This window comes from Anomalospiza imberbis, chromosome Z, assembly GCF_031753505.1.
Source record: "Anomalospiza imberbis isolate Cuckoo-Finch-1a 21T00152 chromosome Z, ASM3175350v1, whole genome shotgun sequence".
Taxonomy (NCBI): domain Eukaryota; kingdom Metazoa; phylum Chordata; class Aves; order Passeriformes; family Viduidae; genus Anomalospiza; species Anomalospiza imberbis.
Window position 1 is genome coordinate 52887213 of NC_089721.1, and position 23356 is coordinate 52910568.

The following is a 23356-nucleotide window of genomic DNA, read 5'->3' on the forward strand; positions in this document are numbered from 1 at the left end:
GGCTTCTTCTAGTTAAAGCTCACCAGTTCTAATGAAACAACATTAAAGTTTCAAAGATCTTTTCAGTTTAAGGAAAAGGTGCAACCTTTTCTTAAAGCTGTGGCCAGCACAGAGCCATATCAGAAGACATGGCAGGGGGGTTGGAACTAGATGATCTTTAAGGTCCCTTCCAACCCAAACCATTCTGTGATTCAATGATTCAAACATGCTACATTTCCGTTTCTGATTCACAGATTTTGCAGATTCAAAGATGATACAAAGAAATCCTTTATGGCAGAGTCAATATCTCATCTTGATTTCTTGTTGTAGTTAAAATGATACGTATAGTGTACTTTGTTTTTATTTGTCTACTGGAGATGTAAGGAGTATTCAGCAATCCAGAGAAAATTAATGGAAAGAAGATAGAGGTGTACACCCATAAACACACACTCACAAACTGGCCCCAAAAAGGTTCTCTTTATGAAGGTACTTAAACTCTAATTTCTTAGAGGGGAGAAGCTGCACTACATAATGGTGAAGCAATAATTGACAAATATTGTCATGCTGCATAGCAAAAAAATCTACCAGAAAAACATTGGTTATTATTGTGCAAGAGTGCTCTAAGAAATGCCTATATGTATACATTTTAAATCAAACTGATCACATACGTATCAACGTGCTTGTGTGTTTGTGTGCTTGTGTGCCCAGAGTCCTGCCTAGCATAATTCTTTTTTCCCTTCATTTTATTCCTGTTATTCTTTAAGATGTGTCACAAGAGGGAGTGATCAGGAATCTATTTCTTCTTATTAGTCATGGATTAAAGTGATCCTTTGAAAAATCAGGCAGTAAGATGTGGGTAAGGACATGCCAGTGCAACCTGAAAGCAACGGCCTGTACAAATGCAGGAGTGCTGGTCATCTGAACACTTCCTTGTGAGCTGTGATGTGTAAGAGTGAGAAAGTCCAGTTTGACCTTTACAACTGAGGCTGAATTTTCAAGACAGGTGGAAAAATGTTAACTAATTGTTGTGAACTGTGCAAAGGAAATGTCAAATCACTGACAAATCATGCATGGGCATTGGTACAACTGCTTTCTGCAAGCCTCAGTGCAAAAGATTATTCTGTTGCTCATGTACTATCATTTTTGCTTCCTCTCAACTTTTTCCTTTTCCTCATCTAAGACTGGTACTAGAATATAAAATCCCATAATGTCATCGTTCCTTTCCTTCTTTGGCACTCATTTCTCAAGAAGTAATGGTATCTTATTTATTGCAGTGCAGGATCAAAGACTGAGGACACTGTCACTGTCTGAATCTTTCTTTGATCCACAAATAGTACTTCCATTAAAGACAGGTTTGTCTTTGGTTTTCCACCAAACTTTACACCATAGCCTGTTCCCCTTTCTCATCCTACACTGGAGTCTTCCTGGGAAATGTCATGTCATTATTATTATTTGATTTTTTTAGACCCTTCTCAAGAACTTAGTCTCAGTCACATGACAATCCAACTCTTGTTTGGTATTAGCCTTTACAACTGTAATGCCAAACTAGAACAATCCCTGTGGGATTTTAAGGCAGTTTTTCTGAAGATGGAGTTCCTTTATCTCGTCTGCATTACTTGCTCTATTACTAAGTACATGTTTTTATACTTAATAGTATTAAAAAATATTTTAGTGCCTTGCAGTAATTTTACTTGTGCATGTACACCATTCCTGAGCAGGACTTCACCTCTTGTTTTGAAGAAGGTTCAGCATATGTTAGCTAGATGATAGAAAAGTTAATAATGAAAAACGGTGAAGTAAAATATCAAATGAAATTAATTATTAGCAAGGAGAGCAAAAGTTAGATAGCAAAAGCTAACATTATTCTCAGAAAAAGAGGGCTTGCAAATTCATGCAGTTACAGAAGAAGAGAAAAGAGATTTTGGTTTGGTTTAAAAAGACTTAATTGGATAATCTAGCCACAGAAAAAAAACCCTTATTTGCCAGTCATTTGTAAGAGATTATTTAAGTAACAGGAAAAGAAGCTCACCATCAAGTAAATAAGCACTGTCATTCTTTCAACACTGCTTCATCAACATATAAATGGAAACATGGTAATGAAGATACAATAAGTGACACCAAACCTCCCTTGAGCAAAATCAGATATTTATGGAAATTGCATGGAATTTTGAACCATTTATTCAAACCAAAAATCATCTCTCAATTCTACTTGGTCATGCTGTCTTAATCTACATCCACCTATTATGATGTAGATGTAGATGTACTAATCTACATCTACATCATAATACAAGTGTTTTGCAATAGCACATGACCCTTTTCTTTGAGAAGGTTTTAGGTATTTTATATCCAAATTTGGAGATTTCTCTTTGTTTTCTTACCAACAGTGGTTTATATTGACTGAAGATGGAGTTACATTTTTTTTTAAAGTTCTGTCTCATACCACCAGGTAAGATATTGGTAAGGCATTTGTTACTTTCTTCTGTTTGTGGATACAGAAGCAGTGATGTGTGAAAAAAAAGTCTGTACATTTGCAGCAGGTCATATCTAAGTAACCTGTTATTATGAAAAATTTCTTCTAAACTTTTTAAAGCCATGCATAATTTTCCAATTCTTACATAACTCTTCACTTGCTCTCACACACACAAAAACACGTATACATTAAAAAAAAGAAGAAAAAAAAAGAAGAAAAGAAAGAGGAAGGACCTAAGAACAACAAAGTACAACAGCCCTCTATACAAGGCAGTTGTTCATTTATGTCTTTTTTTAGAATAAATTGGCCCAGAAAACCATTCCTGTTAACTCTGAGAGTACACTCATTTGATCATCAACTGCTAATCTCTTTGGAAAAAGAAGCACTTTGGAGGAAAAAATAAACAAGATTGTGAGCATATGTAGTTTTTTCACTGAAATTAAATATTCTCCTAATGTGACACAAAATTGATTTAGATTGCCTTGTAGATAAAGTTCTGTGCTGGCTTTTCCAGCATTGCCTATTAGCATATGAAAGTCTCCCACCTCAGAAGTGTTTTGGCTCTTGGGAAGTCATGGTTTGCAAGAGGTAATAAGTATCTCTGCTTAGATCAAAACCATTAGTAATTAAACCACAAGCTTTTAGGTTCCAAGTCTCCTTTGGGTTTGGAGAACCATAACATTTAGTTTCTTTTTATCTTCTGCACTTCCTAATTGGTAAAATTAGGGTTTTGATTCACAGGAGACAGAAATCTTGGAGAATATTTCTTCCAAGAGTTAAGAACTGCTATATCAAGCTGTTGAGTGTTTTTTTCATATTTGCTCTTTTCACTGTGTCATTCGTATTTAGATAGATAGACTCCTGAAATAAATTCTAGTTGATTTCCTAAGTATAAGGAATTAATAAACTTACAATAGTCATTATTATTGTATATTATGGCAATACATTACTTATGTAACTACTTCAGCAATATTACTACCTTACTTATGTAATAAATGAAGCAATGCCAAAAACATAGAACCAAGCAAATAAAACTATGCAGTTTTATGGGTTCTACTTTGCATTAATATGGTTTTAAATACTTTTCATTTGTGTGCCTAAGACATGAGCTCAGGAAAGTAGGCTTTTCCATTCTAGGAGAGGTATGCAAATAAAATTCATCTCTGGGCTGAGAGGGAGCATGCTTTTTGTGCACAGTGTGAAAACCCATTGTCCATATTAAATAAGCCCATGTGATGGCTCCTTGAGGTGAGTTTCATCCGCACCTAATGATACTTACACAAAATGCACAATGACCCATTAGAGACACAGAAAATATACAGTTGTTTATAGTTATTCTCTTAAGAAATTACACAAAATTGCTGATGTGGGGCACTGTACTGTGGTCCATTTCTTCTGATTTTATGGGCTGGAGGACCACCTAGGTTTAATGACAAAGAGAAGTAAATTCAGCCATGTAGTGGAAATCTGGAGTTTTAACATATCTCCACACCACGGGGTTGGTTTGAGATGTTGCCAAATAGCACCAGGAAATACGTGTGACTATTTGAACAACCCCGATAAAGTTAGGAAAATTCTGTTTGAGCTGCAGAAGGAAATAAAGCAGAATTGCCAACAGCATAAACAGAAAAGCAGAAAATTGCCAGTCAAAATGAGTATAAAAATATACTGAGAGAAAACAGCAAGCTTGGAACACATTTGTGAAGATGCTTCTAATAGCACTTTTATTTGAGCCACTTTCTGAACTGTACATGGTCTAAAAATTACGTTTATCTGGGGCATAGAGGATATGTGTGTTAACTCACAGAGGGAGACTATACATCAGAGAGACAGCCTGAAGCAACAACTAGAAGAAACTCCATAAATAGTTATATGAAATATTATACATGTTGTAGCTAGGTCTAGCACAACTGAAACCTTTTTATGAGAAAGATTTTTTAAAATTCTTATGAGAAGACCCAGCTTGAGTTTTCAAAAGGATCTGCATTGAGTAGGCAGATGCTCAGCATATTTTGTAGGCTGGGACCTCTTCAGATTTGCTCAGTAAAACTGGAGCACTCATATGACTTAGTCATTGCTAAGTTTTTGTGTAACCCTCTGGTTTTGATGGGATTACTCACAGACTAACAAAGGACCTGAGTTGATAGACCCCATGCTTTGGCTCTCAGATCTGGACTTCCCTCTCTGGATAATTACTTGTAAATAATTGCTGGTTGTTCATAAATATGAATTAACAGACTTATTTTTCTACTGAGTTGTAAAATGATCTATTCCTATGTAATTCTAGCACAAGAAAGCACTATAAAATAACTTCTAAGTTAGCATTTTTCTTTAAACCATGAATAAAACATTTCAGAACTAAAGCAAGTAAGAATTTATGGCATAATCTTATATCTAGTTGTGAATTCAATGCAGTTTTTAATTAATTGGAATTCTCACCTTTTTGTCCAAGTGGGTAAATCTCTCTTTACCCTAGAGGTGAAACATGCTGAAAAAAGAAATTGATTTAAAATGTTTTTTCCTACTAATTGACTGCATCCACATTTTTTCCTGTGCTCTGTGTGGTTGACTCTGAGTGAATCTCATTCCAAGGGAAAAAAACATAGCAGTTGTCCAGCAGATTGGTAGACTTTTAGTTGTGTGAGATGGAGTCTATATAGACTACTGATAACATAAAAAGTGTTTAGGGTAACTCAAACCCTCTAAAAAGCAAATTGCTCTTTCTCTGCTTATGAACACTACAATACTATATCTAATTCTTGTAATCCTATAAATATCCCATAAACTAAATCCTATAAAATCCTATAAATATTGCCCAGATAGGAGCAATGATGCTTCTATCTCACTGTGTCTTCTTAATAGCATGTATTGTGTCAAAAGCTCTTCTTTCCTTGTCATTGTCTCTGTTAGAAATAAATTTTATTAATTTACATTTAATAATTAGCATATAGTACTAACAGTTTCTTTTCTTGTACAAGATGTTACTTATATAACATAAAGGCAAGTCTTTTTCTGTTTTGCTTAGGATTTCAGAAATTTTGTGACTAAATTGGACTTTATATAATCCCTGGTTCCTGAAGGACAATTATTATTGTTATAATTATTAATTACATCACAAGCCCCTATCTCTGGTTCCAGTTACATTCACAAAATTAAAATGCCTCTTAGTCCATCTCAACATGTCTGCCAAATAATAAAAAATATTAGAGTAGCATTGTGCATCTGTCAGCCTGTTTTGACTTCTGTATAATCATATATTTTTTAAAAGCTAGTTATATACTATTAAATTGATTAGTTGGCTACCATTTCCTTTAGGATTGCCCAATTCTTGTTCATTTCCATGCTATTTTTCTTTGAGACTAATTAGTTTTTCACACAGTGAGGAGTACAAGAAATACAGTCTGTATAGGCAACACGAGAGATTCTGATAGCATGGAAAATGCTGTCAAGGTGAAGTTTTGGTGTATCTTTGTGAAGATTAATTTAAGTACTACAAGTGGGAAAGAAGCAAAGGAACTTTTAATTGTAACAGATTTCATTGTTATTACAAAAACTTCCCAAGCAAGAAGAAATAAAATTTTAGTGTCATTTTAAAATAGTAAACTAAGAAAAAATAATATAGCTTTAGCAGTTTGAAAACTTTTACATTTTTCCATATTTTGGCCGAAGTTCTTTATGGCATAAACCTTTACATTTTCCTGGAAGGCCCTCAGTGAGCTGCTTGTTAGTCTAAAATGTTGTTGTGTATTGTCTGCACATCCTCAGTCATGATTGTACTCTGACACCAACATAGTGATACCTCTTGGCCTAACACAAGATGTGCTGAGGCACCAAGTTGGTCTCTGACCACTGCTGTGTCTTGCTGAACATTTTATTTCTCTATTTAATGTATCTTTGCACCTTTTCTTTTCTTTTTCTTTTTTTTTTTTTTTTTTTTTTGTAACCTGTGTGTCAACATCACTGTTACACAAATCCAAACCTCTTTCTTACAGTCTCCATGCAATTTAAATGTAAACAAATGGTCTTTGTTTACATTCATGCCAAAACTTAACTGCATGCTCTGAAGATAGGCAGTGCCCCTTCCTGTGCTGGATAGAAAACAAATACTGATGCCAGCCCTGATCTCTGTCGAGAAGTATGCCAAACACTTAATTTGTCCAAAAGTGATAGTTTGCTAAGACACATTGTACAGAATGACATAGCTCTTCTGAAGTTACATTAGATAAATTTGTAACCTTGAACAAGGTTACCAATTAGGTCAGGAGACATGAAAAAGCTATTATGGGCTTTTAACGTATTTTGGTAGTTTTTAGGCTCCTCACTGACTGCAGCAAAGACCAAAGTTTAAATAAAATCTTAGAGGGAGCTAAATCTTGGGTCATCACAGAACATCATGTTACACAGAGGGATGTTTGAGAAATAGGTAGCAAAGGGGTTTAAAGGAAGCTTAGGCTTGCAGGTTTGCTTTCGTCTTATGCTAGAAGGTCTTTCTAGACCACAGTGACGGAGGGGATCAGAGATACAGACCTACAGACAAGGTTTTTCAGGTGAAAGTTCCAATGGGGTTGAAAGGATCTAATGGACAAAAATACTGTGGAATTTCTTTCCAACTCCTTTGCACTAAAGCTTTAAACTCAGTTTCTCCTAAGCAGTAGATTGAGCCTTAGATTTAATTCTTCATCTCAACAAAACTTATTTTTCTGTAGTTTTCTTGCATTCCCAAGATCCCAAACTCAGTCCCACTTTCAAGTCTAGCTCAGTAATCCCTAAACACAAAAAACCCACAAACATAAGCATACATTTTGACATCTACCTTGATTTCTTTAACATTTTTAAATAACTTCACCTCAATTATTTTTCCCATTTTAACCACAACCATAATGAAATCCAAAATCTGAAGCCTATTTCATCAGCCCTGACCTGCCATGTCCTGGTAAACACTTCAGCACAAAACTGACACTAGAGTTTGACAGACTATTTCTTATAGCTTCTAAGCCTTAATTGCATATGTTATGTATCAAAATTATATATAAACAATTAAATTACTTTTACCCTATATTTTTAGTTTCAAAATCAAGTAGAGTGGATAAACATCCCTGTTAGAAGGGGTTCTTTAATGCAAATGCTTATCATTTTCAGTATTTCATTAAATACATATTAGAAAGCACCTAACACTGGGAAAAAATGTTTTAAATTGTGCTGAAGTGAATTAATTTGTTTTAGAAACACAGCTTCAGCTAGAACTTCATGAGCCGTGTTTTGTGAAAATACATAGAAAATCTGCATTTCACAGGTTTTGAATGCTCAGCATTGTGGTAAGCACAGATTGTTCCAAGACATCTGAGTCATAAAGGCTTCTTATATTCTGTAAGTGTTGGGCACACTAGGATACTGGAAACAATTTAAAAAATGGCAGAAAACATTTTACAATGCTTTAAAAGAGTTTAACCTACCAGATGTAAGACTGGTAAGGCTTACTTTCTGGTAGAAGACAGTCTGACATACCATTTTTCTCACATTCCAGTTGAGAGTAACTTGACAATATTCTTAATATTTACCCCTTAAGTGTTTGCCTGCAACGATTTTTAAATGTAAAAATTTATAGTGAAATATCAAACTTTGGTCTTTTATATTTTTCTGTGGCCACTGCTGAAGACAGTGATTGATTTAGCACAGTGTGATCCTTTATACAGTAACATTAATGGGAATGAAATACCTAGAAATTTAACTGGTAATTATTCTTCTAGTACATTGCAGATATTGTTTGTAGAAGTGTTTGTGTTGCAATAGTTGTAGACAGTCCTAAGAAAAGAGATCTTATCTTGCAAAGAGTTTTAGGATATTTTCTATACGGAGGAGAACAGTATCTCCTTGAAGATTGACTTGCCCCACCAGTTGGCTCGTATGTATAAGCTGAATACCACTGTTAGGCTAGAAAGAGGGGAAAAGAATTAAGGAATGTACTAAGAAAGCCGTAAATATAATATTGCATTATTGCATACTTAGATGTTCCTTATGAAATGGGATGCAGCTGCAAGAATCATTAATACTCTGTAATTCTTTACCAGTCTTGATGTCACAGGAGTGGTAGGAGTAGGACTAATGGAATTTGGACATGGGTATTAATTCTTCTTTTGTAATTTCCTGTTCAATTTTTTTCCAGTAGATTACTGCTGCTTACAAAAGAGGAAACAAGACTTCTACAAGATAAAAAACAAACAAGAATATTAAAAAAAGAGATTAAGTAGTTCATAAGAATGAAGAACTGCTGAAACAGAGGAAATTTTATATCTCAAATGAGAAATGTCTCATATTTATATCAATCTATGGCAAAGAATTTTCTTTTTTACATATGTCTTTGTAGGTACCTAAAGTGTCAGAAAACCATCTACAGAATTTTTCCTCCTTTTTATTCACCCTACTATTCTCCAATAAACATAATGTCCCTTATATCAACATGTATTCCAAATCCTTCTTCTCAGTCATTTTGCCAAAATGCAAAGAGATACCATGGAATACATGGCTAGCTTGGACTGAGTAGTGTTGCATCGCAGTTTGGGGTTTAGGTTAGAGGTTCTGATCTGTTAGCTAGCCGTGTTCTGTGTACCCCTGCGCACCCCCTGTGTTTGTTCCCCTTTCTCCCCCCACAGCTGTTCACTCCGGGTCCCTGGCTGTTAGAGCTTCTGCTGTGACCACTCCCTGGAGGGTTCAGTGCCCCTCACTCTGAATTCCCATCCCCCGTCCACCCCAGCGCCTGGGGTCCGCCCCAGTCTTGTCCCCGTTGGGTGCTGTGGTCCTCCATTGGGCGGGAAGGGTCCCAGCTCTCCTGGCCCCATCCCCGATATAATCCTGTGCCTCGGAGTGCCCAACACCGTTTTTCCTCACACGCAAGCTGGGAGCGGCTCACGGTGCCTCAGTGCAGCTCCCCATGATAATAAAGGACTTTCAGCCTTCCACGAGTGGGAAATCCAGAGGTTCCTTCACTCTTTACTGGTGCCTCTCACTTGTAGTGGCGAGGAATCCGCTGGCACCCCTGCCCGGACATTGGCATGGAGCCGAGTCCGGAAACACGCGGCGATCCCGGGTCCCAGAGAGAGGCAGTACCGCTCTAGGTGCCGGACTGCCTGGGGACTGGGAAAACACAGAGAGACGCCGCAGAGTAGCTCTATGATCTTTCTTGTATGATTTTAACCCAAAAGACAACATATCTTCAAATTCATTTGTTGAATTATGTTTAGTTCAAACTTTTCCTGGGAGTCAGCTCTGTTCTGAGAACTTTTTCCAGCTAGCAGCTGGGGGCAGGCAGTCAGGGGTTAGAAGTTAGAATAACAAGCCAAAGCAATCTCTGATCAGTCAAGGATGACATTGGAAGAGTTTAACATTATTATAATACAGAAAATTATCAATAATGAGTGTTTTTGCATATTTCCAAGCCCACTTCCACTTTTTTCCTTTGATTAGGTGAGCTGTGTAGAAGAAAGATGTTAGCTGTCCTCAGAGGCAGGTTATTTATGTCTTTTACCCACAAAGTTACCAACAGCATTCTGTGTGCCTGGTCTCACAGACCCAATTAAATGGGAACCCTAGACTCACTCTAAATGCAGAGTTCCTAGCTGCCATAGTTATCTCTAACCTTCTTGCTGAACTGTTTTACCCATTTGTTTTCTAATACAACTTTCTAATATACTTTATACAAATAGCAATTATTGGCTTTATGTCAAATGTTATGCTTATGCTCACCAACTATATTTAATAAGAACAATCTGCAAGGGATGTATCTGGAGGGGCACTAAAAGATAGCTGGAGAAGAATTTTTTACAATAGCCTGTAATGACAGGACAAGAGGGAATAGCTTCAAACAGAAAGACAGTAGGTTTAGATTATGTACTGGGAAAAAATTATTGTGAGGGTGGTGGGGTACTGCAATAGGTTGCCCAGGGAAGTTTTGGATGTCCCATCAGTGAAAGCGTTTAAGGCCATGTTGGAAGGAGCTCTGGGCAATCTGGTCTAGTGAAAAGTGTCTCTGTCCACAGCAGAGGGGTTGGACTAAAAGCTTTTTACGGTCCGTTCAACAGAGGCCATTCTCTGACATATTTTGGGATTCTTTAAAATGTTGTTTGTGTCATTGCATTGATCACCTATATCAGGATTTTATCGTGTTGTTTTCTATCAAGGTTTTCAACCAGAAAGCTAATGTCAAAAGAACAAGAGGATTTTGGGAATGTCAGTTTAAGGTTGTGTAAATGGAATACCTGCATAAAAAAGGTGAAAATAATTGTGTCCTATATAGCATAATTTCTTTCACTCTGAGAAAGCAAATTACAAAGCATGCTTACATCTAAAGACTGAATCAATTGAAATTGCAATTAAACACTGAAATAAGAGTTGTCACTCAGAGAGTTCTATCATATTTCATCTTCAGTTGGAGGTATAAAATATGTATTTGTTTGTGAAATTGCCCAGGGCCATGGCTCAAAAAGGCAACTCTTTATTTAGATTTAATGTAGATGGACATAATATACTTTAATGTCTCAGACAAGATTCACATAATTAGCAGAGGCATTGACTGGTCACAGAGTTGAAAAGGAATGAAAGAAGTTTTTTTATTTTAAATAAACCTGAAAAATTATTGAAATAGTTGGCTGCTTAATCATTAATGCTTTGAAAATGTTTGATAGAACATAAAATTTTATATCATTGGCCCTACATCTTGAACCAGTATCAGCTCTTTTGGTTGTGTTACAACTCCTTTTGTTTTTGTTATAAATGTTTCCATCATATGGAAGAGTTGCTTCTTGATAGACATTTGCCTAACAACCGATAGAAGATTTTTATCTTCAATTCATTAATGATTTAAAGAATTGCATAATTCTACTCTGTTACAATTGCATGCACTGTTTCATTCACTTCATCAGCACTATTATGCAGAAATGGATGCTATCAAATTATCAAATGCTAAGATCTTTCTGACCAAGACACTACACACTTAGTATAAAAGGAAAAAGGAACAAAGTTTAGTTTGCTTTTAGAGTTCAGGTGAAACACAAATCATCTAATTATATTTTAATCTCTTGAAATCCCATTTCTTTTAAGATCACCCACATTGTTTTGTAGACTTGTGAGATCTGAACATTTAATTGTTTTACCTGACTTTTGCATTTTTCATTTCATTGATCTCTAAAATGCAGCTGCTTCTTTTCACTAGGTGATACTACAGAAAGCAGGTAAGTGTGCCCAACTGGATAATAAGAAAAATCAAAATTAATGCTACTATGCTAGTAAATGAAGGGATGCTTAAAAAAAACCCAAAAAAACCAACACAAACCAAAACCAACAAAATCCCCCAACAAATCCAAAAAGAAACAAAAAAACGGACATGCAAAAAATCACCAAAATAACAATATGGAAGTTTTTCCAGCTTGGGACTTCTTTCAAACTAAGAGCACTTATGTACATTTTAAAGGCCCCTCATCTGAAAAAGAAACCCCAAATCAGTTGATTTAATAGTCAATAAGTGTCAATAGAAGAAATGGACTTGTTGGACTACACAGTGAAACATTGCAAAGCCAAATGCAATGTTATAGAAAAAAACTTTAATTCTTAAGAGTAAGGAATTTGAATTTGAGTGGGTTTAGTAATGGGCAAATCCTTCAAAGTTTACCTTTCGCATATTTTCTGTTACTAAAGAAGTACTCATCTTTATAGAAACTATTTTGGAAATTGTTGACTGACGTTTTTTCTCAGTCCTTTATCTACTTAACAATATCAATTCATACTAATAACCATTAAATCTGTCTCTTTTCTCCATGTTGCCTTCAGGAGCAGCTCAGCAGAAACATGCATTTTTATAAATGTTCTTCACTCTTTCATTTCTAGAAAAGAAAAGAGGAAATAAAGAAACTCTGCAATTACTTTGTACCAACTGTAGCAATGCCAGAAATCTTTGTAATCTAAATTACTTTCTTCTGTGGGAGAAAACAGTTAATAGTGACTCCCTGTAGCTAACAGTAGATTAAGCACTGGAGCAGAATATTAAACAGTCATACCTCTTTATGGAATATGAAGGAGTTTTTTTTAGTCCACAAAGCTAGCAGTACTGTGCCTGTCACCCACTGTCTCCCATACACAAAGTCTGAAACTGGGACTATATGCACAGATGGCAAAATGGACTTAGAGTAACAAATGGTGATTTATTTCTCTCTAAATGAAGAAAAGAACTAAGAATTTCTTACAAAGCCCAAAGCTGGGGAGCACAAAAAGCAAGCCCTGAATTACCCTGATTGTGCAAGAGCTGCACTTTCCCAGAGTTGCATTTCTATTGCAGCAAACAGCCACCACGTGATGCTGATGTCCATGCTGCTTCTGAGTACTCAGTGGTTGAGCAGGGAAATAGGTTGCCTTCCTCTGGTTCTTCATGTTTTCTAGGTTGTTCTAAGGAAGCAGATCTTTGCCACTGCCCAGACAAATGATAAACAAACTAACATAATGACAACATGATGGTTAAATTTTCCTCTTTTTCTCTTGGTTACAACTTCTCTACTCTTTGGAAAGGTGGGTTGTTAAGGGCTGCAAGTAAGTCAAAGTCAGTTTTAAGGACCTCTTGTCACCATGCTATGCAGTGAAGCAGTATCAAGCTTCATAAATCACTGGAACACCTTCAACTATTTGTGAGCCAGGTCTCCCATTAGATGACCTCCTGAGTAACAGATGCAAAAGTGGCATCCAGTTGGCTCCAGAAAAACAGTGAAAATTGAATTATATTATATATAGTATTACATATTATGTATAATATATATGTCTATATATATGTATGTGTGTGTGTGTGTATATATATGTACATATATCTCCTGAATGAAGACTGCCTCAGTCAGGCTTCAGAATCTATCCTGTTATGGAAGAGAACTGCCAGGCTTATAAAATGTCTTTGAGGTGCTTTATGAGTAGATTTAATCTAATACCAGACAGAAGAGTTTACGAAGTGGAATACTACAAATTATATACCATTAGTAGAGATTTAACCTGTTTCACAACAGCCACAATCAGCGACTGTAATCCTTCTTTGTAGTCCCCTTTGGCTTTCCTTCATGGATTAATTTGATACATAAACTTACAAGTTTAACTAAGAAAGGCTTATTGCTATGAGAGATGAGCTATAGGGTACCAGAAAAACACCTGCATTTATCAGAAAAGAATTTATTCTTGATAGTTTCCTTACTGTGAACTCAGCAAGAAAAATGAATGTTGATATAAAAAACTACAGTGTTATCATTATCTGGTAAAGAGAAACAAACATCGTATATAACCTAGTAAAACAGAGGACAAAGTCAGTAAAGAATTTCATGGTTGTTACTGCATTTAGAGGTGGAGTCAACTGCTTTACAAAAAAAGTAAACAAAATAATAATGAGCAATATATTCATGTAACTGCACCTCATATGTTGCTCATGACATACTTGGAAGGAGATCCTGAAATTTAATAATGCAGAATTTTCTATGTAACTGACATGATAGCTTTAACAAAATTCTTATCCTGTGATATAGTATGAGCACCTCAGAATTCTCTGCATTTTGTTACAGTACAGAGTGTGACTTCATTTAGATGTTGAAAATTCTTTAACAATTTGGAATATTTTTATTTCTTTTCCCTTGGTGAAATTTTTTATTGTTTATTTTTTAATGTTATTTGATTGCTCTTTTCCATATAGCAGTATAGATGAGTTTTTCCCAGACAAAGGAATCTCAAGATTGGAAAGGCACTTAGGAAGTGAGAAAAACGTTTCTTTTACCTTTATAATAAATCATAATCAGTGGATAAGCGGTTTTGTCATTTAGAGTTTGGAGATTATCAGTAGGGAGAAGTAGGTTTGCAGATTATCGGTAGGAACACCTATGTCAACTGAGAAATATCAGAAGAGAATGCACCAACACTACTAATGAAGAAGTTCAAGCAATCCAGTTGCAACAATGGTGCTGTCATTATCTACAAAATTTCATTGTTAATGAAATTGACCCCCTGGCTCTGTTTTGAACCACTAAAATGGGGTCCACCGCAGATAATCTCTTCCAAGCACGAAAGCAACATCAACACTGGCTTTAGCACCACTTGACACTTGGCTTCAGCACCACTGAGCAGTGCTTGTTCCACTTTAATCGAGTGGTATAGACATAGTGAGGGACTTAGAGCTGCCCAAGGGTAAACAGCAAGCATCTTTATTTTCACCTGAGCTTGGTGCTAGCCCCAAGCTTGTACAAGATTGCTCCTTGCATCTTTTTCACAACACTTAGTGATGTACGGGTAAGAAGAGCTGTTCAAGTGGTAAATGTTAACTTATTGCTATTATTACAAACATTGCAAAGTTGGCTTACTTAGTGAGATCAGTGTGAGGGCCCTAATCACAGGTAATGGGAGATGAGCAGGAAATGACATGGATTCCTGTGACATGGTGTATTGTGGTACAGAAAATGTTTTTTTTTTCCCTCCTAAAAACCTATCGCTCTATGCTACCGTTAATTGTCCTGTAATTGCATGTACTTCCAAAGGAAAAATGGTTCTCTTTGGATTGGTGTGAAAGTGTGCATTTAGAAAGGGCCTCATTGTGATATCAGAGGAAAGTAGAAGGAAACCCAAGGGTTACATATGCCCTTCTTAGAGAGCCTGATCTTCCTAAGTGTAAATGAACATAACTAACACTAGTTACACATATAACTGTGCAGAGACTAGCATCCCAACTACAGAATTCTGCTATAAAAACCCAATTAATGACTATGCAATGTTACTCTGTATTGATTTGGGACTGAATTCCAGATGGAAAAAAGTAAAAAAGTCTTATATATGTCTTTACATACAACAGAGTTGCAGTGATGGGATTGTGTGGAGAAAGATACAATAGAAAAGGAAGAGACGTTTATAAGGGAAATATATGCAGATTATATGGAATTAAATGCAGATAGAAATAGTTTGCTGCAGACTCTTTTAATAAAAATTAGAATTGTGCTATATATGTTTATATTACTGTTTTCCCCACTTTCTCTTTAGTTCCTTTTTGATACAGTATGCAGTTTTTGTATATAGTCTGATATGGAGCTGTTTTGCTTCAGATAATACCTAAACAGTGACTTAAAGAGCAATAAGTGAAGGCAAGACATTGTAGAAATTAGGATAATTAATGCTGCTCCTCTATGGCAGCACTTCCTAAAAAATTATAACCTGTTGATGTGAAGGTCTTACAACTAAATATTTTTTAAGAATATGAACACTTACAGAAAAAGGTGTGTTAAAGAAGGCCCATTTTGAGTTTGAAAAGGGTAAGTGAAGTAATAAAGATATGTAAGTTCTCAGACAAAAGTACTACTAATGAAATTCAGAAGGCAGATTAGATATGCCAAAAATACAACCAAATAAAATAAAAGAGCACATGCTGATGTTAAAGAAATAAATGTTTCCTTAGGGCAATACAGATAGAGATTCCTTTATGCCAAAAGGAAAAAAACTGTGCTTCTTTTATTACTGTGCTCACTTCCCTGTATTTTTACATATTGAATTTAATATTGTTAGACCTTGTGCTCTTGCCATAAGAGGTTTAATTGTGAGTTAATGGGCCTGCTTGCAAGCATTTTTCAGAGGAGTATGCATTGAAATTCACAAATGTTCATTCTCATTAGTTTCAGTATTTTATATTTGTAGGAAACTGGGTCTTAAACCCCCACCAAAACCAGCCTGTATATTCTAATATTCTATTCCATATTCAATACTATTTAAGAGTGACCCCAGAGAATAACTTGTTCTCAAAATCTGTAAAGACAATATTTCTATCTTTAGAGGGGGGTGTTAGTAAAAATGGGAACTTTTACATGTAGAGAAAAACTGTGGAGCCAGAACAAACTTGGGCTTATTTGTCCTCCTGACAGCTGCTGTCAATTCATAAAAGGCATAGTGTGCCTACTGCAGTCATGGAGACCAGTGGTGTCACTAGGACCAAGCCAGCTCCCCCCTGGCCTTGTCACACAGGCACTCCATCACTTTCTGCAGTGGAGCAGAGAACCTGCTTGAAATTCCAAGAAGAAGGGAAATATGAGCCCAAAGCTTGTTCTTTTTCTTATTTTTTTTCCTTCCTTGAAAGAGAGTTTTTGGATAGGAGATGAGCACAGGCTATTCTACAGCTACAGCTATTAGCTCACTTTTCCCAGATATTAGTAATCCTGGTATATCCTGAAAGGGAATTCAGAAGTTTGTGACATCTGAGGCGCTTCATAAACGTATTTAACAGTCCTTGGTGCATAAGAAGGCAAACTAAAATGCTTGTCAATCTTTGTTAATAGATTTGTTTTCGTAGGAGAAAATGAACCTGAAAATCTTCCATCAGTCCTTTTGATTTTCAGGACTTTTGATTTCAATCCATGAACTATGAATGAAAAGTGACAGAAGTTGCCATACAGGTGTTTATAGGGACACATTCCAGATATTTCATTCTTAATTTCCCTCCCTTTACTGTCTTTCTACTTGTTTAAAGTTTGGTGGGACAGTGAAGAGGGAGGAGGAGTAATTGGCTAAAGAGACAGGGATTAACCACAAAGGTCAGTACAAATTTTTATTAAAGGAAATTGTTACATAGTTGCTGTAACTAGAGGGTTCATTCCAGCAGTATGTACTAATCCCATATTAGTTAACATGAGGCTATTATTCTAGCCCTTCAAATTGTACTCTTTCTCCCAAGATTCAGAACCATCTTTATATTCTATACTAGAGACTCATATGTTTCATTTCAGCTCCTTTTTTCCCCTAAGAAATTATTTTTTTTTCACAAATGTGGCATACAATTTTAATTTGAAATATGCTGCTCTTTTCCCTAAACTTTTTTTTTTTTTTTTTTTTTTTTTTTTTTTACATTGGACAATTTCTACTGCATTGTGCTGCCAGTTCCAGTATTTCTTACATTATGATTTAGTCTTAAACGTGGCCCACAGAGCTGTGGCTGGGTTTCTGGCTGGGTTTTTGTCATGAGTTTCCCATCACTACAGGCTGCAACAAGCATGTGCTTTGATTACAGAACTGCTTACTCTTTGCCATGTGACTTCTCTAAGCATGGTTTCTTGACAACGTTTCACTTCAGAAATACATATTTACATGTTGTGCACCCCATTCCCTTGTGTTATGAAGAGGACATTTTGTACAAAAATGATTTACTAAGTGCTTCACTGTACCTTTTCACTTGCATTTTTAAAGAATTTTCTGTTATAGACAATTAATGAGCTGAAACATACTTTATACTTTTAGCTGTGGTGTCTTAGACTTGGCCTGAGGAATAAAAGAATTAATATTTATGATACTAAAACCCCAATTTTGAGCAGTGCATTCAGAAATTTAATTTGGCCCAGTACATTTACAGGGAACAGTCTGGAGCTAAAGAGTTATGATGTGAAAATTTAATTTGGAGACATTGATGAGAGTGTGTTTAATCTCTGTCTAACTGCAAAGCTTTCCCACATAAAGATTGTTCTGATTTTATTAGGCAGATCATGACAACAGCTGAGGTCAGCAGAGGTAACAACCAGATGTCTATAGCCAGAGAGTGGGATCGAATTCCTTCCCCAAGGAGCAGTGGAAAAACAGTCTGCAGGCCAATCATCTTGATTGGCACAGGCATTCTTCCAAGCACAAGAAAATTTTTGACATACTAGGGACTAGAGGCAAAGTAGGGAGATGATTAGAAGATAAATAGCCTTTGGATGAGATCAGGCAATTTTTTTTGTATCGGTCTTGAAATCAAATGTTCATCAGGACTTATAAAATTAATTTCATCCTGAAATAGCACTGAGGTCAGGTAAGTACCTGAAAAGTGTCATGTTAAACTCTTTTTTTTTACTTTGGTCCTGTTCTCCCTCTTTTAAAAGATATATTATCTATGGACGAAATAGCAAAATATAGATTCAATAGGCTGTCTAACTATAGAGTTTTCTCCCTTACATATTGGAGTGGCTTATGGCAAAAAAAATCTATCCATGGCTCTAACCCACACTGTTTTCTTTCATTAGAAGGCAGGTTTACCAAAGCTATAGGGCTATCCAAAGCAAAACCCTACAGACCTGTATCAGAGGCATGCAGAAACATTCGTCCTGACAGTATCAGAGTTTTTCAGAGCTGCCTCTGGAAGAAAGGCAGAGGACCCACCTGTGGACGTGAGTGAGAGAATATTTAAACTGCTGCCATTCCTGTGCCGGATGGGCATGCCCAACCCTGTCTGGGTCTGGGTAGCTCTGCTGGCTTTCTGAGGGAGAGTGTTTGTCACGGTCACAGTGTGTCAGCAAATACCAGTTAGGTCACTGGTGTAGCTACAAAGCCTCTGCACAAGAGCTGTCTTCAATATGGCCAGCCTGAATACAGGTGGAATTGGAAGGTTCTTCACCCACACTTGCTTCTAGTGGACCTATTCCTAAACAAACACATATAACAAGTGGAAGCCAGAGAATTCTTAAAGGAATGAAGTAACGGAAATAAGAGTAAATATAAGTACATTGTAAAAGAGCAGAAGTAATCATAGCTTTCCAGTTCTTTCATTTCTGTATTTTTTTGTTAAATATAACTTTTAATGTTTTTCTAAAACAATTTCCACACAAACTTTAAATGGCTGGGCTGTTACTGTCTGGTGCCTTCCATGAGACAAACAGCTTGGTTCTTTATTACGTTAAGTGGTGAAAGTGCTTTTTCTTGGAAATTAAGTATTTCCTATCAGGACCAAGAAGCAACTTTGAGGTGATAAATTTTCTTGAGTCTTGGAGGTTCCCCAAGACAGGTTCTAGACCATCACTCACAGTGCTATCAGACTCAGACTTGGTATTATGGGTAAAAAGAAGTTTTGTACAATAAAACTTGTACTATCACAAACTAGTTGAAAAGCAATCAGGTTTGAACACTGATCATTTGGTAACAGCTGCTTATTCATTCACTTTCTTTCCACTTCATCTCTGTAGCTGCTAAATATTTTGATATAGAGATAACACATATCTACTTCTTTATTATATCACTTCTTAGTCTTTGACTTGATTTCCGTATATCACACAACAATCCAGCAATTACTTAACATAATTTATATGTTAAGGTGTCGCATTACTTACTACCACTCAGATATTGGAAATAGAAACACCTTTGAGTACAGTATAGACATATATAGACCATGTTGTTAAGAGAAACCCACATTTTCATTTGGGACATTAAGAATCTGGAGATTTCAGAAGTAATTTTCTTGATTGCCTAGATTTTTTTATAACAGTATTTTTCTCATACTCAGACTTGCACCTACATCTTCATGGCTTTTCTTTGAAGAAATTAAATATTGTACAATCGTAGAGACCTCCTCATTTAAACCTAAGAGGGTATCTTTCTAAGTGGCTTGATTTTTCTACCATATACACCATGGTAGATATTTTACCAGTGTGAGCTGGATTTATGCAGCAACAGTAGCAGCTTGCAGTTAGTAGTACTCTCTGCTTCCAGTGGAACAGTGAGAGTGCAAAAACTTAGAAAACCTGTGGATTCATTCTCACTTTTGCTCCTTTGGTGCCATCTGTTCCTTCTCTCTGTTTTGCTTTTTGCTAGCAGACAGAAAATCCTTACATAGTGAGTGGAAGCACTTCCTGAAGTTTTTTCCTCATTGCTTTGTCTCCAGCTGAGAGGAAGTGTTGTTGTCAGGTAGATTCTCTACACACCAGCTACTGTGGAACAGGAAATAACCATACAGATATTTGTTTGATAGGCACATGAAAGAGCAGGGAATATTTTTGAAACAGTACATTAGCATAGGAGTACCAAGTAAGGATATTATTTTGTTTTATGTTGTTTGTATTATGAAGTAATGTTCTTAATGCTTCTGCCTCATTTCTGTCTTGAGTTAGTCTGTACAGAAATCATGAAAAATTAGTATTTCACATTCTGAGGCTATACATAATAAAATTGTTACTTGATGGCTGTCATTGCTCTCAGTTACCTGCTGGCTGTCACACAATGCTAAACATGTGACAGATAAACCAAAGGAATGCTGAAATCTTGCTATATGGTGTATTGACATAGAAGACTGTGAAGTGTACTCAGGGTGAAGACTTTACTGGGTTATGATTGTTAGATTCAAAGTAATGTTGATTCAGCTCAGTTGTCTTAGCTTCCTGGGCTCATTGGATCTTTTCAGGATTAGTACTGAAGAGAAAGATATTTTGACAGTGTTTCTTGACACATTGTCCCTCTTTATTTTGAAGCACATTCCTCAGTTTTAGAGGTCTTCTTATTTTACACTTTTAACTGATTAAAAGTTCATACCCAGGAAGTGGTATTTAAAAGACCTGTGCTTAGGGACATGATTTAGTGGCGGACTTGGCATAGTCAGGTGTACAGTTGGACTCAGTGATACTGTATATCTTCCAACCTAAATGATCCTGTAATTTTGTGATTCTAGGTTTTCATTTGGCTACCTCAATTTTCTTTGTAGATTGGTCAAGCACCATAACTAAGGTTAATCCAAAACTCTGAATATGTATGTATTCCTTTCCCAATAATCAATTACTAAGCTGAGTTTCCTGTCATCTGAAAAAACTGTCAAGTGTTACACTGAGACACCTAGGAATTATTTGCGAGCACTAACAGTCCCAGGGCATTCTGGTTTTAAGTGTTAAGAAAAGCCATTTCACTGGCAACCATAACTTCCATTGTTTTACAACTCAACCCTGCAGTTGACCTTTGTGGAATTTTCTTTTAAAAATGCTGGTCTGTACAATCTATTGAACAGCAATGAGAAAACTGATTCAACATGGGTCTTGAACATCTGCCTGACAGTAAGCAATCAGTAATTTTACTGATTACAATTAAAGGGTTCATGTGTTTAAAGTTAAACATATTTAAGTGTTCTTCTGAGTGGTACATATTTTATTCTGATGTCACTCAACTACCAAGAATATAACAATAGGCCTAGAGATCCTCATAATTAGACTTATGAAAACAAATCGCTTAAGTCTATGATTGCCTAGGCAATGTAATTTCCCAGACTGTGCTTCTAGTTTTCTTCTCTGCAGTACAATAAAATCAGCATTGGATTTCCCCAGATTTCTCATGACAGTCTTATAGTGTTTATGCTTTTTTTTATTCACTTTCTGACTTTACAGTGCTAAGGTGCTGCCTACTTTTCTTTCTATAAAAAACCAAAAGGGATTTAATTAACTTGTTTAAATGTTCTTGTTATCTAGACTTGGAAAGGCCTCCTGCTTGTTGCCAAAACCAGGTAATCATTTAGGCTTTACCCTCCAAGGTGTCATGCAGGGCATCCTACAGCTGTAGAAACAAGCAGGGGCTTCAGTTAGAATAATTCATGTATGCCATATGCTACCTTTACTTGGAACTGCAATTTTTGGCACAGGATATTCTGGTTTTGTTCTTTAATGTCAGCTTTCACCTCCCCACATATGCCCAAATCCCAGGATGTCAGAAGACATTCCTACTTGTGTGATAATTAAGGAGGAAAATATGGAAGAAATAGGACATATGGCAGATTCACAGAAAATTATAATATTTTAAAAGGCTATGTACTTATTCCAGGTGTGTCATAGCTATGTGTACTTCTTGAGCTGAATACAATTTTCAGCTCAATACAATTCTCAGTCTTTCATATTTTTTAATTTTGGATGCTACTCAAACTATAAAAATCAGTGTCTGTAGAAATGTTACTTATGAATGTCTATCATTTTTAGTACCTAAACAAACAATTGTCTAGTTTCAGACCACAGCTTATTACAGCAACTGTTTTCATTTGCATTTGGTGATCATAGAATAATCATACACAAGTTTATATCTAGTTATAAAAATGTGGAACCCTTATCAGCTACCTGCATAATTAATTTGCTGCCATTTGCGTCCTCTGGAGCATGTTGGGCATGGCTGGAAACTGCAGAGATGGTCTTCAGAAACATCTGTTTGTTTTCACTGCTCCACTTCCTTAAAATGGGTTGTTGTTTCCTCTCATAAAATCCTGCTATCTGGAGGTCTCTGCAGTTGTGAAATGTGTGCAAGTGGAGAGGCAGGTTGAGATTTCTCAGCCCATGAGAGTCCCTTTAACATATGGTCTCCTGGGGCTTGTCTTCTGCTTGGAAGGCTGTAAATGTTACAAGCCTGATGGGTGTTATGATAAAATTTGATTACTAATTCTCATTAAATGAAATCAGGTATTGACCTTGATCATCAAATGTAATTATTGGTGCCAAGTTCATGCACTTTTAAAGTACCTTCACTATATAAAGCTGAAATTTTTTGCTAATTTTTTCTGAAACCTTCCTCACTGAAAAGTGAATCAGAGGGTAAATAATCTAGAAAGGGAAACAAATTAATTTTTGTCTTACTTCAAATCAAACACAAAAAGTTACAATTATGTGCAATTATGAAAACTAAGCTGTACATAGCATGTGCAAAAGTGGTTAATTAAAGGCCAGTATGTTGCTGTACCAAGAAAAGCCCACACAAACAATTAGATGTCAATCTGCCTTTCCACAAAGAGTGCCTGATGTACAATCTCTATTTTCCTCTTTTCTCCCACATAGCCTTGGCTTAAGGTTGAAAGCATGCACAGAGTAGACAATTTTGTTTTGTGCTGGATGGTGACTTTCAGGTAATTTACACACTTTAGTGTTGATTAATATATTTAACAAACAACACCAACCAACAGAAGTTTACAATGAAACAGTGATTGAAACCATGTTTTGAAAATTAAGAAAGCTGATCCATCAGAAAATTGGTCATAGTCAAAGTCTGGAGGGAAAAAATTATGGATCAAAAGGGTTTTAAAAAATTCAGGTGCTTTCAGTGTAACTTAAAATCCCTCCTACAAACTCACAGCAAGGCAAGTATCACAATGTAAATAATTAATTTGGTTGGAAA

The 23356-nt window shown here is 36.1% G+C and overlaps 1 long non-coding RNA gene across 1 annotated transcript; it reads right to left on the bottom strand.

The window, feature by feature from the left end:
• Window positions 1-19160: 19160 nt before the first annotated feature.
• On the bottom strand, window positions 19161-22778 carry LOC137464888 (uncharacterized). Its single transcript, XR_010994471.1, has 2 exons — window positions 22312-22778; window positions 19161-20157 (listed from the first exon to the last, which is right to left on the bottom strand). It is a non-coding gene; the product is annotated as an uncharacterized lncRNA (long non-coding RNA).
• Window positions 22779-23356: the final 578 nt, after the last annotated feature.